The sequence below is a fragment of the Orcinus orca genome, chromosome 3, assembly GCF_937001465.1.
Source record: "Orcinus orca chromosome 3, mOrcOrc1.1, whole genome shotgun sequence".
In the NCBI taxonomy this organism is placed as follows: Eukaryota; Metazoa; Chordata; class Mammalia; order Artiodactyla; family Delphinidae; genus Orcinus; species Orcinus orca.
In genome coordinates this window covers 140,781,281-140,797,178 of record NC_064561.1, presented here as the reverse complement: position 1 = coordinate 140,797,178, position 15,898 = coordinate 140,781,281, and positions in this window count along the sequence as shown.

The window sequence follows — 15,898 nt, the reverse complement described above, 5'->3', positions numbered from 1 at the left end:
ACTGCAGAAACATCTATCACACCTGAAGCAGCCCTCTGAGGGGATGCTGTCTGAATGTTTTGTAAAGTCACAACACTTCTCAGAAATGTTTCTAATAGAAATAAATGGTCATTAGACCACCAACCTTGGGGCAGTGGCTTAGTTGGGATCCTTAGTTCTAGCTTTCTGTTTGCTTCTGGCACTGAAGTCTTTTGTTCAGATTGTATTTATGTTTACCTATATATACTTTTCTGATTATAAAAGTACTAACTACCACTTCTGGAAAAGCTGGAAAATACAGAAAAGCATAATAGATTATCTGTAGAATTTATCTTGATGTTATTTCTTTAGTCCTCTTGGTTTTACCTTTGACTTTGAAGAACTTCGCTCTTCACTCTGAATTTACCTCTTAAATTCTCTTTCCTGACTTTCACCTGAACCATGTTATTTTTCCTACATAATTAGAATAACAGAGCCTCCTTTTTCCTTGAAGTTTTAGATAAGACATGCATTTCTGCTATCCTCAGGTTGATCCTTTATTCTTTATTTTTTTAAGTATAAGTTTCAGGTATAGAGCATTTATAGTTCAACATCTGTACACACTACAGAGTGATCACCACCACAAGTCTAGTTACCATCCATTACCGTGTAGTTGAACCCCTTCAACTGGATCCTTTAGTTAGCTCTGGGTTACATTCTTTCTTTCATCCTCTATGACTAACTTCTTTAGCACTTTGGCTCCAATTAAGGGAATGATTTTTCTTTTTCTTCTTCTCTCACTCCTCATACACTGGCCCAGAGTGCACTCTCTTCTGAATGTTTTGATCTGTCTCTCATTCCTCACTTGATAAATTACTTCACTCGCATTCTCCAAATCTCTTTTGAGAGTCTTTTTTTTTCATTAGTAGTACTGAAAGGTTTTTTTCCTTTCTAATTTAATTTGTAGTTTTTATTTCATATATCTCACTTCTAAAACGTTCTGAGATCCATTAAAATAAATAAACAAAACAATGATTTGTATAAAGTTACAAAAAGATTTACAGGCAGAGTGGGGACTAGACCTTCACAGCCCCAAATTTCAAATTCTCTGATCTCTCTTCAAATGATGGTGTCTTTAATTACTCCCCAGTGGAAAACGAATAATATCTGAGGATGAAATTTTGATTAATCCTGAATAACATACAGTACTGACTCATGAGCATTCAGATAAATCATTATGACTTCATTTCAGAAGAGCATTAGAACAGGGTGGTCAGAATGAAGGGTGGACTGCCTTGTTCTTCCTGAAATGTACTCTCTTCACTTATCCAAGTACTTCCTATCCTTTGGGAGGATACAAACAATGACATATTTTCAACTTTTTTGGCATCTTAGTAGTGAGGACTTCCCTGATCCCTCCATTTAAAACAGGAACCCAGTATCACCCTGGCAATCCCTTTGTCCCTTCACACATTTTTTCCATAGCATTTTTAACATTTTAAGGTGTATACATTTTGCTTGTTTATGTGTTTATTGTTGGTTCTTTTGTCCCCTCCCTCCCTCCCCCACACCTGGGTGTAAGGTCCATAGGGCAGGTATATATGTCTGTTTATTCACTGCTGAATCCCATTTGTCTCCCCTACCATACTCTCAAACAGTGGCCAGCATATAGCGGGTACTCCATAAGGATTTAATGGAGAGAAAAAAATCAACAAATGAATTGCTTAAGCCTCAAAACAAAATCAAGCTGGGTAAAGTAATACTGTTATCACCGTTTAACAGATGGAGGAATCCGTTTACCTCGGCTATTTGGCAAAAGTCTCAGGACTCAGAGTTCCCTTTATATCCTGTAAGCAACTAAGCTTTGCAGCTGATGAAAAGATGCAGTGATATACATAATTCATGGAAATGCCATGGAATTCATTTTACAACTCTAACTATAGACCAGATGTTTGATGAGAACACTGCTTAAGACCCCAGCATATGCAAATTGGTTAGATCCTTTAGCCAAATGACAACCATGAGCAAACAGGACACATACCCTGTACATTAGAGCAGTGTCTGACGGCTGCCCTCGACACTGTCAACACTTACACTGGTCTGTGTGTTTTAGAGATTCCCTGGCAGCATTTGTCATGCCGGGAACTTGGCAAACAGAGTCTCTCCATGGAAATAAGCTGGGAGGTTAATTTGGTTTCACTCCAGCTGGTTGAAGCTCCATCACCTGCTGAGTCGTTATGTGGTGGTTATTGTTCCTTTGCTCCATATCTACAGTCTGGCTGTACCATGTGTGTGGATGGTTACTATTAATAACCATAGTGAGTTTATGATTTTGAGCCAAAATTTTTTTTTATTTTATCACAATAGGGTTTTGCTTTTGTTCTGAAATGTTAGGTAGATCTCTATGCCAACCATCCCAGGGCTGACTTGGCTGTTTATACTGGTGAGGATGTCTGATGGCCTCCTTTTTTGTCTTCTCACTTTTTTATTGGTACTGGGCATGTTCTAGTTTAATTGTACAGCTCTAATTTAAAAGTAATACTTGGTAGATAAAAAGTATTGAAGAAGAGAAAAAAAATCAGCAAGTGAACTTTTATATTACTAGTAACAAAATCTTTTTGTTTTAGAAGTACGTTGCCTATTCTATGAAAGAAAAGGCTGTGATATCATGTGTATAGTAGTATTCGTGATTACTTCCTATTGGTGGGGAAGTCTGGTAGGAGTCCCTGTGTTAAACTGAGAACAGTCTAACAGAAAGAGGATATGAGGACTCTCACTACTGTGCAAATTCCCAAAAGGCAGGGGAATGGACAAGTTTAGCTCTGGAATAATTTGCAAAAATAATAACACCCACTAAAATTGTGCTAGGTCAAATAATAATATGTGTCCTTTCTATGTTCTGGTCCTTTGCAAAAATAATAACACCCACTAAAATTGTGCTAGGTCAAATAGTAATATGTGTCCTTTCTATGTTCTGTGTCCTTTCTATGTTCTGGTCCTTTCTATGTTCTGGTCCGCAGGTGTGCACACATACACATACTTGCACACTCTTACGCCCAAATATTCACAAAATTCCCCCTTATACATGGTTCCTGAATACAGTTCCATTTGTCCCTTTTAGAAGCAAGTGAACACTGAGAGACTATGGTAGTTCATGGAGGGAAATGTCCTGACCAGATATAGATCTCAGCTTTTGGTCCTGGCCCTTCTATAAATTCACTGTGTGAGCCAATAATTCTTCACAGCTTTAGTGTTGTTATTATAAACAGAGTTGATAATCTCTGTTGTACCAAATGCACAGGGTTGTATGAGATTCAGGTGAGACAGTGTGTGTGAAAATTGAGAATTATAGAGTATTGTTCACATAAAGACATCATGGTGGTTTTGAGTCTGCATTGCAGCCTGGTCAATGCAGGATGACAAGCAGGGGTAGTTCAAGCTGCCTCTCAGGGGTTCAGGGTAGCATTTGGGAATCCCAACCCTCACCCTTCCTTTTTCTGGAGAACCCTACTGAGGGAGCACACAGTAGGAAACAATAGCCAAATGGGAAACTAAATACCACTTTTGATGGGTAATTTTATGTATTAACTTGTCCGGGGTAAGGGGATGCAGTTAGTTGGTACAACATTATTTCTGGGTATGTCTGTGAGGATGTCTCTGGAAGAGATTAGCATTTAATTCAGTAGACTTAGTAAGATCTCCCTCACCAACGTAGGTGGGCATCATCCAATCCGTTGAGGTCCTGAGTAAAGCAGAAAGGCAGAGGAAGGGCAAGTTTGCTTTTTCTGCTTGAGCTCAGGCATCAGCTTCTCCTGCCCTTGGACACTGGAACTCCTGGTTCTAGGGCTTTCAGAGCTATAATCTCGGCCCCTTGATTCTCAGGCATTTGGACTTGGACTGAATTACGCCACTAGCTTTTCTGGTTCTCTGGTTTGCAGATGGAAGATCATGGGACCTCTTGGCCTTCATAACCACATGAGCCAATTCCTATAATAAATTTCCTCTTGTATATGTCTATACATATCCTATTAGCTCTGTTTCTCTGGAGAACCCTGGCTAATACACCACTTTATTAATATCTGATAAGCACCCCAAAAATCTCATTTTATAAAAGCTGTATTGGAATAGGTTAGGCTCTAGGGCTAAGTAAGGCTTCCTATTTGATTGCTCTTGAATCTGACAGTCCCATAATCATGAGCAGAGGAGGTGGAAGGGAAGGAATGACAGGGTGGAGTGAGATGGAGAGCAAGTGAGAGTGAGCAGGCAAGCTGATAGTTGTAGCTATGAGGGAAAGAGGTGAGCCCTGCAGCCCAGCCTCAGTCATCACCTATGTGGAAGCAGGAAAAATGTTAAGGGCTCCTGCTTTCCAGGCACAGTCACTCCCTGTGTCTTGGTCCAGTCTAAGTCCTGGACTCAGAGGGATTAGATGAATGATTTCCCTGCCTTGGAGTTGGAGGTGAGGGGTAGCTTATGAAGAGGTAGGCAGAGGGGTGTAAGTGTGTGGCCAAGGGACAGAAGTTCCCTCTTTACTGTGTCTTCTCAGAGAAGATGTATTCCACCCCAAAGGGGCATGGGAAGGAAAGGATACGGAGCCGTGCTGATGATAAGGGGCTCTTTATGGGACTCCAGAGGAGCTGTCAATTTATGACTCCAAAGAAATCTCTTTGCTGGTAGTTTGGTACCTTGTCAGGGTCATAATGCTAGCCAATCTCAGAAGAAAATCTAGGAATAAGATGGTGGACGTGTGTGTGTGTGTGTGTGTGTATGTGTGTATTTATGAGTGTTTATTTTCCTCCTGTCTCCTAAAGATGATACATGTGTGAAACCTTGCTAGCAGTTACTTAGAAACTAAGTCTTATGTTTCCATCTTATAAGTACATGGACTGAATTGTAGGAAACTACTCCTGGGGGCATAGTTGGAACGTCTCTAAGAAAGCAAAGGTCTTTTTCAATAACTGTTGTTTAATGCAGTGTAGATTTTTCTTCTTTTTTTTAAGTTCTCAGAGATAAAATGAAGAAATGAGACTAAAGACAACAGGGTATTTTAAGAACTAACAGGCTGTATATTTCAGTTTTTGTTCCTTCATTCAAAGTTGGCTAATAATGGGTAATGTAGGTATTTCATTCACATAGGAGGGAGGAGTACAAATGACTGTCTTCTATTAGTGAATTCTTAAGTTTTGTTTATTTTTGACTTTTTAAAAGTTAAACATTTTAAATATCTCTTGGTTAAAATCTGAATTTTTAAAAGAAAATTTGATGAGACTAAAATAGAAAATACTCTGCTTTTTATAGTGAATTCTGTTAAATGAAAAAGCTAGTGAAAGAGATTCTAATGAAACAACATCTAATGATTTTACACTGTTGATTCTAAATGTCCTGTGGGATTTCATGATTTCAACTAATTCTATCCCTTTACTCATTTAGTAGGTTATACATAACAATTTAAAACCTCAGAAATCAAAAGAAAGCTAGAGTAGCAATTCTCATATCAGACAAAATAGACTTTAAGACTATTACAAGAGACAAAGGAGGACACTACCTAGTGATCAAGGGATCAATCCAAGAAGAAGATATAACAATTGTAAATATTTATGCACCCAACATAGGAGCACCTCAATACATAAGGCAAATGCTAACAGCCATAAAAGGGCAAATTGACAGTAACACAATCATAGTAGGGGACTTTAACATCCCACTTTCACCAATGGACACATCATCCAAAATGAAAATAAATAAGGAAACCCAAGCTTTAAATGATACATTAAACAAGATGGACTTAATTGATATTTATAGGACATTCCATCCAAAACCAACAGAATACACTTTCTTCTCAAGTGCTCATGGAACATTCTCCAGGATAGATCATATCTTGGGTCACAAATCAAGCATTGGTAAATTTAAGAAAATTGAAATCGTTTCAGGTATCTTTTCTGACCACAACGCTATGAGACTAGATATCAATTACAGGAAAAAAATATAAAAAATACAAACACATGGAGGCTAAACAATATGCTACTAAATAACCAATATATCAATGAAGAAATCAAAGAGGAAACCAAAAAATACCTAGAACCAAATGACAATGAAAACATGATGACCCAAAACCTATGGGATGCAGCAAAAGCAGTTCTAAGAGGGAAGTTTATGGCAATACAGTCCTACCTCAAGAAACAAGAAACATCTCAAATAAACAACCTAACCTTACACCTAAAGCAATTAGAGAAAGAAGAACAAAAAATCCCCAAAGTTAGCAGAAGGAAAGAGATCATAAAGATCAGATCAGAAATAAATGAAGAAGAAATGAAGGAAACAATAGCAAAGATCAATAAAACTAAAAGCTGATTCTTTGAGAAGATAAACAAAATTGATAAACCGTTATCCAGACTCATCAAGAAAAAAGGGAAAAGACATAACAGAATTAGAAATGAAAAAGGGGAAATAACAACTGACACTGCAGAAATACAAAGGATCATGAGAGATTACTACAAGTGACTATATGCCACTAAAATGGACAACCTGGAAGAAATGGACAAACTCTTAGAAAAGCACAACCTTCAGAGACTGAACCAGGAAGAAATAGAAAATATAAGCAGACCAATCACAAGCACTGAAATTGAAACTGTGATTAAAAATCTTCCAACAAACAAAAGCCCAGGACCAGATGACTACACAGGTGAATTCTATCAAAAATTTAGATAAGAGCTAACACATATAGTGCTCAAACTCTTCCAAAGTATAGCAGAGGGAGGAAGACTCTCAAACTCATTCTGCAATGCCACCATCACCTTGATACCAAAACCAGACAAAGATGTCACGAAAAAAGAACACTAGAGGTCAATATCACTGATGAACATAGATGCAAAAATCCTCAACTAAATACGAGCAAACAGAATCCAACAGCACATTAAAAGGATCATACACCATGATCAAGTGGGGTTTATCCCAGGAATGCAAGAATTCTTCAATAGACACAAATCAATCAATGTGATACACCATATTAACAAACTGAAGAATAAAAACCATATGATCATCTCAATAGATGCAGAAAACGCTTTTGACAAAATTCAACACCAATTTATGATAAAAACTCTCCAGAAAGTAGGCATAGAGGGCACTTACTTCAACATAATAAAGGCCATATATGACAAACCCACAGCCAACATCATTCTCAATGGTGAAAAACTGAAAACATTTCCTCTAAAATCAGGAACAAGACACGGATGCCCATTCTCACCACTATTATTCAACATAGTTTTGGAATTTTTAGCCACAGCAATCAGAGAAGAAAAAGAAATAAAAGGAATCCAAATCAGAAAAGAAGAAGTAAAGCTGTCACTGTTTGCAGATGACATGATACTATACATAGAGGATCCTAAATATGCTACCAGAAAACTACTAGAGCTAATCGATGAATTTGGTAAAGTAGCAGGGTACAATTAATGTACAGAAATCTCTAGCATTCCTATACACTAATGATGAAAAATCTGAAAGAGAAATTAAGGAAACACTCACACTTACCATTGCAATAAAAAGGATAAAATACCTAGGAATGAACCTACCTAAGGAGACAAAAGACCTGTATGCAGAAAACTATAAGACACTGATGAAAGAAATGAAAGATAATACAAACAGCTAGAGAGATATACCATGTTATTGGATTGGAAGAATCAGCATTGTGAAAATGACTCTACTACCCAAAGCAATCTACAGGTTCAATGCAATCCCTATCAAACTACCACTGGCATGTTTCACAGAACTAAAACAAAAAATTTCACAGTTTGTATGGAAACACAAAAGACCCCGAATAGCCAAAGCAATCTTGAGAAAGAAAAATGGAGCTGGAGGAATCAGGCTCCCTGACTTCAGACTATACTACAAAGCTACAGTAATCAAGACAGTATGGTACTCACACAAACACAGAAATATAGATCATGGAACAGGGTAGAAAGCCCAGAGATAAACCCATGCACCTATGGTCACCTTATTTTTGATAAAGGAGGCAAGAATATACAATGGAGAAAAGACAGCTTTTTCAATAAGTGGTGCTGGGAAAACTGGACAGTTACATGAAAAAGAATGAAATTAGAACATTCCCTAACACCATACAGAAAAATAAACTCAAAATGGATTAAAGACCTAAATGTAAGGCCAGACACCATCAAACTCTTAGAGGAAAACATAGGCAGAACACTCTTTGACATAAATCACAGCAAGATCCTTTTTGACCCTCCTCCTAGAGAAATGGAAATAAAAACAAAAATAAACAAATGGGACCTAGTGAAACCTAAAGGCTTTTGCACAGCAAAGGAAACCATAAACAAGATGAAAAGACAACCCTCAGAATAGGAGAAAATATTTGCAAATGAAGCAGTTGACAAGCGATTAATCTCCAAAATATATAAGCAGCTCAATATCAAAAAAACAAACAACCCAATCCAAAAATGGGCAGAAGACCTACACAGACACTTCTCCAAAGAAGATATACAGATTGCCAACAAACACATGAAAGGATGCTCAACATTACTAATCATTAGAGAAATGCAAAAAAAAACTACAATGAAGTATCACCTCATACCAGTCAGAATGGCCATCATCAAAAAATGTACAAACAATAAATGCTGGAGAGGGTGTGGAGAAAAGGGAACCCTCTTGCACTGTTGGTGGGAATGTAAATTGATACAGCCACTATGGAGAACAGTATGGAGGTTCCTTAAAAAAGTAAAAATAGAACTACCATATGACCCAACAATCCCACTACTGTGCATATACCCTAAGAAAACCATAATTCAAAAAGAGTCAAGTAGCACAATGTTCATTGCAGCTCTATTTACAATAGCCAGGACACGGAAGCAACCTAAGTGTCCATTGACAGAGGAATGGATAAAGAAGATGTGGCACATATATACAATGGAATATTACTCAGCCATAAAGAGAAATGAAATTGAGATATTTGTAGTGAGGTGGATGGACCTAGAGTCTGTCATACCGAGTGTAGTAAGTCAGAAAGAGAAAAACAAATACTGTATGCTAACACATATATACGGAATCTAAAAAAAAAAGGTCTGATGAACCTAGGGGCATGACAGGTATAAAGATGCAGACGTAGATAATGGACTTGAGGACACGGGGAGAGGAAAGGTAAGCTGGGATGAAGTGAGAGAGTAGCATTTACATATATATACACTACCAAACGTAAAATAGACAGCTAGTGGGGATCAGCTGCATCACACGGCGAGAACAGCTTGGTGCTGTGTGACTACCTTGAGGGGTGGGATAGGGAGGGTGGGAGGGAGACGCAAGAGGGAGGGGATATGAGGATATATGTATACGTATAGCTGATGTACTTTGTTGTACAGCAGAAACTAACACAACATTGTAAAGCGATTATACTCCAATAAAAATGTTATAAAACATGTGCTTGGCATTGTGTTTGGAACTTAGTAAGTGTCCCATAAATGTTAGTTACAAGGATGATAACAACAACAGTAAAACTTAAGCATTTCACAAGCAAAAAAAATTTAAAACCCCGGAAATGATGGTAGGTACCACAAAGGGATTTAGACTAGCATCTTCTGAGAAAAATACAGGTCTCCCAACCTGGACGTTTTAATTCACATATATATATATATATATATATATTTTTTTTTTAAGGTATCTTTATTGGAGTATAATTGCTTTACAACGTTGTTAGTTTCTGCTGTACAACAAAGTGAATTAGCTATATGTATACATATATCCCCATACCCCCTCCCTCTTGAGCCTCCCTCCCACCCTCCCTATCCCGTCCCTCTAGGTCGTCATAAAGCATCCAGCTGATCTCGCTGTGCTATGCAGCAGCTTCCCACCAGCCATCTGTTCTACATTTGATAGTCAATTCAACAATTCTAAAAAGTAACAAAATTAACAGACAGCTCCTGCTATAAATCGAGCACAGGACTAAAGACTGTTGTGAAGAGTGGCTTCAGCCCACATATCTTCATTTGTTTAGACTTTTGAATGAGGTCCTGCACATGGTAGGTGCTCAGTGAAGAAAAGGAGCCAGTCATCAATTTATGACACTAATTTTCACCCCCTCTTTCTTCATCTCACTGTACTTTTTTTTTAGAGGAATAAATTACACTAAAACTACTGCTATCACCTAGCCATTTGGAAGAACATTCATCATCTTTATTTTTTCCGACCTCCCAAAATATAAGTGAATTTATACTCTAGCAAACTAGTGGGAAGAATGATATACTGATATGTTTATGCAGGATCAAAAAATGAATTAAAAGTTGAATTTAATCAGTGTGTGTGTGTGTTTGTGTGTGTGTCTGTGTAGTGTTTTGATAATCTAATTACCCACTTCTCTTGAACTGATTGATTATCTTGGTGTCATATGGACTCTGTGAACTTCTCAATATTATCACTAACCATTTTTAAGAATTTGTAATATTCTTATTGTGTTCTTTTTTTTTTTTTTTTTTTTTTTTTTGCGGTACGCTGGCCTCTCACTGTTGTGGCCTCTCCCGTTGCGGAGCACAGGCTCCGGACGTGCAGGCTCAGCGGCCATGGCTCACGGGCCCAGCCACTCCGCAGCATGTGAAATCTTCCCAGACTGGGGTACGAACCCGTGTCCCCTGCATCGGCAGGTGGACTCTCAACCACTGCGCCACCAGGGAAGCCCTCTTATTGTGTTCTTAATTATCTATATGTACTGTCAGTTCTTTAAAAAATTTCTCTCGCATTTTCTTTTAAGCAGGAGACCAACAAATGATTCCAATATTTGCTTAATTGTTGAATAGTCCTGGGACAGAGAAGAAACTAGTCATACATTTTGGCTGGCTCTGTATTGGCCATCTCTGCAGGGTTCAATTAGATGAGGTGCTGTGGGCAATAGAGCAAAGCACGGAGTGTGTCTGTAATTGATGAGCCTGTATGTCCTGAGTGGTTTGGGGAATAAGACTCATTTCCTCTAGCTCTGCCATATGAAGAATTTATCGTCTATTTGGAACAGATAAGGCTAATACACAGGAAAATACTTGATAAAAATACTCAATTATATGTAATTGCGTTAGCTGGGGCTTGGGCTAAGCTGCTTTATCTAGTGTCTCAAACTGCAGTGACTCGAACAAGAAAGGAGCTTATACTTCTCCAGGAATCAGTCGTCCAGCCCTGAAGGTGAGCTGGGCTTCTAGCTCACCTTTTTCTTGTTATTCTGCTGCGGGTGAATCTGGCTTATCCCTGCCTCTTCCACACTCCAGCTCACGGCAAGGCCAGAGAGACAAAGTAGAGCATGAGCAATGCCTTTTTAAAAAAATCAGCATTATCGAGGTATAGTTTACAGAAAGTAAAATGTACCTATTTTAAGCATACAGTTTAGTGGATTTTGACATATGTTTACACGCATTTTACCATCACCTCAGTCAAGGTACTGAACATTTCCCTCACTCCCCAAAGTTCTCTTGAGCCCTTTGCAGTAAATACCATCTACTCTTAGCCTGAGGCAGCCACAGATCTGCTTTCTGTCATTATGGATTAGTTTTGCCTGTCCTAGAGTTTCATATAAATGAAACTATACCTTGAGTATTTTCAGCCTGGGACTAGGGTGATGCAAATGAGGTGCTTAAGATGCATATTTAAGCAGACACTCACTCTCAGTTTCATGCTAGTGACAACGCAACAATGCACCCTGTACCGCACTCCTTTGTATCTGTTTCTTTTGCTTGGTATACTGTTTCTGAGATTCATTAATTTTGTTGTGTGTATCAGTAGTTTGTTCATTTTTATTGCTGTGTAGTATTCTATGTTGTAAATACACTATAGAATCTTTTCATGTGTTTGTTGGCCATCTGTATGTCTTCTTTGGAGAAATGTCTATTTAGGTCTTCCATCTATTTTTTCATCGGGTTGTTTGTTTTTTTGATATTGAGCTGCATGAGCTGTTTGTATATTTAGGAGATTAATCCCTTGTCAGTTGCTTCATTTGCGAATATTTTCTCCCATTCTGAGGGTTGTCTTTTTGTTTTGTTTATTATTTCCCTTGCTGTGCAAAAGATCCCATTTGTTTATTTTTGTTTTTATTTTCATTACTCTAGGAGGTGGGTCAAGAAAGATCTTGCTGCGATTTATGTCAAAGAGTGTTTTGCCTGTGTTTTCCTCTCAGAGTTTTATAGTGTCTGGCCTTACATTTAGGTCTTTAATCCATTTTGAGTTTATTTTTGTGTATGGTGTTAGGGAGTGTTCTAATTTCATTCTCTTACATGTAGCTTTCCAGTTTTCCCAGCACCACTTATTAAAAATCTACAAATAATAAATGCTTGAGAGGATGTGGAGAAAAGGGAACCCTCCTACCCTGTTGGTGGGAACGTAAATAGGTACAGCCACTATGGAGAACTGTATGGATGTTCCTCAAAAAACTAGAAATAGAACTACCATATAACCCAGCAATCCCACTCTTGGGCATATACCTGGAGAAAACCATAATTTAAAAGGCTACATGCACCCCAATATTCATTGCAACACTATTTATAATGACCAGGACATGGAAGCAACCTAAATGTCCGTCAACAGAGGAATGGATAAAGAAGGTGTGGTACATATATGCAATGGAATATTACTCAGCTATAAAAAGAACGAAATAGTGCCATTTGCAGAGACGTGGGTAGACCTAGAGACTGTTATACAGAGTGAAGTGAGAAAGAGAAAAACAAATATTATATAATATTGCTTATATGTGGAATCTAGAAAAATGGTACCGATGAACTTGTTTGCAAAGTAGAAATAGAGACACAGATGTAGAGAACAAACTTATGGATACCAAGGGGTGAAGGGGGTTGGGAGGAACTGGGAGGTTGGGATTGACACTATTACTAATACACTGTTATGTATAAAATAAATAACTAATGAGAACCTATTGTATAGCACAGAGAACTCTACTTCATGCTCTGTGGTGAACTAAATGGGAAGGAAATCCAAAAATGAGGGGATATATGTATATGTATAGCTGATTTACCATGCTGTACAGCAGAAACTAACACAACATTGTAAAGCAACTATACTCCAATAAAAATTAATAAAAAAAATAAATACACTGTAGCTTGTTTATCCATTCTTCTATTGAAGGACATTTGGGTTATTTCTAGTTTTGGATTTCTAAGAATATAGCTGCTATGAACAGCTGTGGACAAGTATTTTTGTGGACATATGTTTTAATTTCTCTTGGGAAAATAGAAGTGCAATTGCTGGATGATGTGGGAAATATATATTGAACTTCACGAGACTGCTGAACTATTTTCAGAAGTGGTTATAGCACTTTATACTCTCATCAGCAATGTAAGAATTCCAGGTACTTCACAGCCTCACCAACACTTCTTATTATCAACCTTTATTTTAACTAGCTATTCTAGTAGCCATGTAGTGATGTCCATTGCAGTTTTAGTTTGCATCCCCCAATGATTAATAATATTGAACATCATTTATGTGATGATTGGCCATTCATGTATTTTTGTGTGTGAAATATCTGTTAAAATCTTTTACCCATTAAAAAATTTGGGTTCTCATCTTAATATTGATTTTTCTGTTACGATATCCATGTCACATATATGTACTGTAAATATCTTCTCCAAGGTAGCTTGTCTTTTCATTTAGTTAATGGGATCTTTCAAAGAACTGAAGTTTTTAATGTTGAAGCATTCCAATTTATTAATTTTTTCATGGTTCTTGCTTTATGTGGCCTAAGAAATCTTTATACAACCCAAGATGTCAAAACATAGTTTCCTATGTTTTCTTCTAAAAATACTATAATTTTAGCTTTAACATTTTGGTCTATGATCCATTTTGAATTACTTTTTTTGTATGTTGAGAGCTAAGGGTTAAAGGTAATTTTTTCCCCATACAGATATCCAGTTGTTACAGCACCATCTGTTGAAAAGACTACTGTTTCCTCATTGAATTACCCTGGCCCCTTTTGAAAAGTAAACTGTCCATATTTGTGTGGTCTATTTCAATGATCTAGATGTGTAACCTATACAAATACTACACTGTCTTGAATATGTAGCTTTAGAGTAATTTTTGAAATCAAATGGTGTTTTCATCCAACTTTGTTTTTCCTTTTCAAAATTGCTTTGGCTGTTAGGTCTACTGCATTTCCACGTGATTTTTAGGACTGGTTTTTCAGTTTTCACAAAAGATGCTACTAGGGTTTTTACTCTGATTTAAATATATAAATCAATTGTGGTGAGACCTGACATCTTAAGATCTTTAATTTCCCTTGGCAATGTTTTGTAGTTTTCAGTATACACATCATAGTTAAATTCATCTCTATGTATTGGGTTGGCCAAAAAGTTCGTTTGGGTTTTTCATAACATCTTATGAAAAACCCGAATGAACTCTTTGGCCAATGCAATATTTCATGTTTTGGTTGTTATTTTAAATGTACTGTGTATTTTTCAAAAAATTTTTTTTCTCATATATAGTGTAGGCGAGGAAAAACTTTCATTTACCCTCTATATTTGTGACTGGGGCCTGTGAATTAAACTGACAAAAGACAGATTAATGGGAGAAAAGGAATACAAATTTATTAATATTTTTATGTTCACAGGAGCTTACAGAAAAGAAATGAAACTCAAAGAAGCAGTTAGAGTTTGGTCTTACATTTCATTTCAGCAAAGGGTGATAAATTGTGCAGCATGACTAGACAATGGAAAAAGGGTTTGATCTTCTAGAGGCAGTAAATGCGGGAAGTAAATATATAAGGAAGCTAATGGAAGATAAGGGTTAGTTAGTGAGGTTTATTTATGCAGACTCACATTGGTGCCACCTTCCTGGTATGGGAGTGAGGAGGGGGACATCTTCGCAAAGGGAAATTTATGCCCTGCAGGTGGGGGAGGGCAGAGAGCTTTTCCTGTGTTTGCTTTTTCTCAATTGCCTTCATCTCAAAATAATCCTTATGTCAAAGTAGCATGTTTGAGGTGGAATATTCTGATCCACTTCAATATGAAGACAATATTTGTGTATTGGCTTCGTATACTGCAGACTTGCTAAATTTACTTATTAAATCTAATAGCTATTAAAATAAACTTTTAGAGTCTTCCGTAAAAACAATTGTGTCTTATGTGAATAAGGATAGTTTACATCTTCCTTTTCAAACTGTACAGGTACACCTAGTATATTTTTTAACTTTATTTTATTTATTTTTTGTATGTTTTCTTTACAGTTACTGATTTTTAAAAAAATTTTTATTGGAGTATAGCTGATTTACAGTGTTGTGTTAGTTTCAGGTATACAGCAAAATGAATCTGTTATACATATACATATATCCACTCTATTTTAGATTCTTTTCCCATATAGGTCATTACAGAGTATTGAGTAGAGTTCCCTATGCTATACAGTAGGTCCTTATTAGTTACCTATTTTATATATTGTAGTGTGTATGTGTCAATTCCAATCTTCCAATTTATCCCTTTTTAAAAAATCACTAGTTTTATTGTGCTTTGCAGATATTACATTTTTACAAGTTGAAGGTTTGTGGCAACACTGCTTTGTCAGATTATGGTTAACATTTTTTAGCAATAAAGTGTTTTAAATTAAGGTATGTACATTTTTAAGACATAATGCTATTGCACACTTAATAGACTACAGTGTAGTGTGAATATAACTTTTATGTACACTGGGACACCAAAAAATTCCTGTGACTCACTTTATTGAGATATTTGCTTTTGCAGTGGTCTGGAACTGAATGGGTTCACTGCAATATCTCCAAGGTATGCATGTATTATACCTTTTATTTATTTTATTGCTTTAATTACACTGGTTAGGACCCCCAGTGTAATGTTGAATAGAAGTGGTGAAAGCAACATCCTGCTTATTCCCAATCTTAGGGAGAAAGCATTCAGTTTTTCACTCTTGTGTATGATGTAAGTTGTACGTCTTTTACAGATTTACTTGAAAAAGTTGA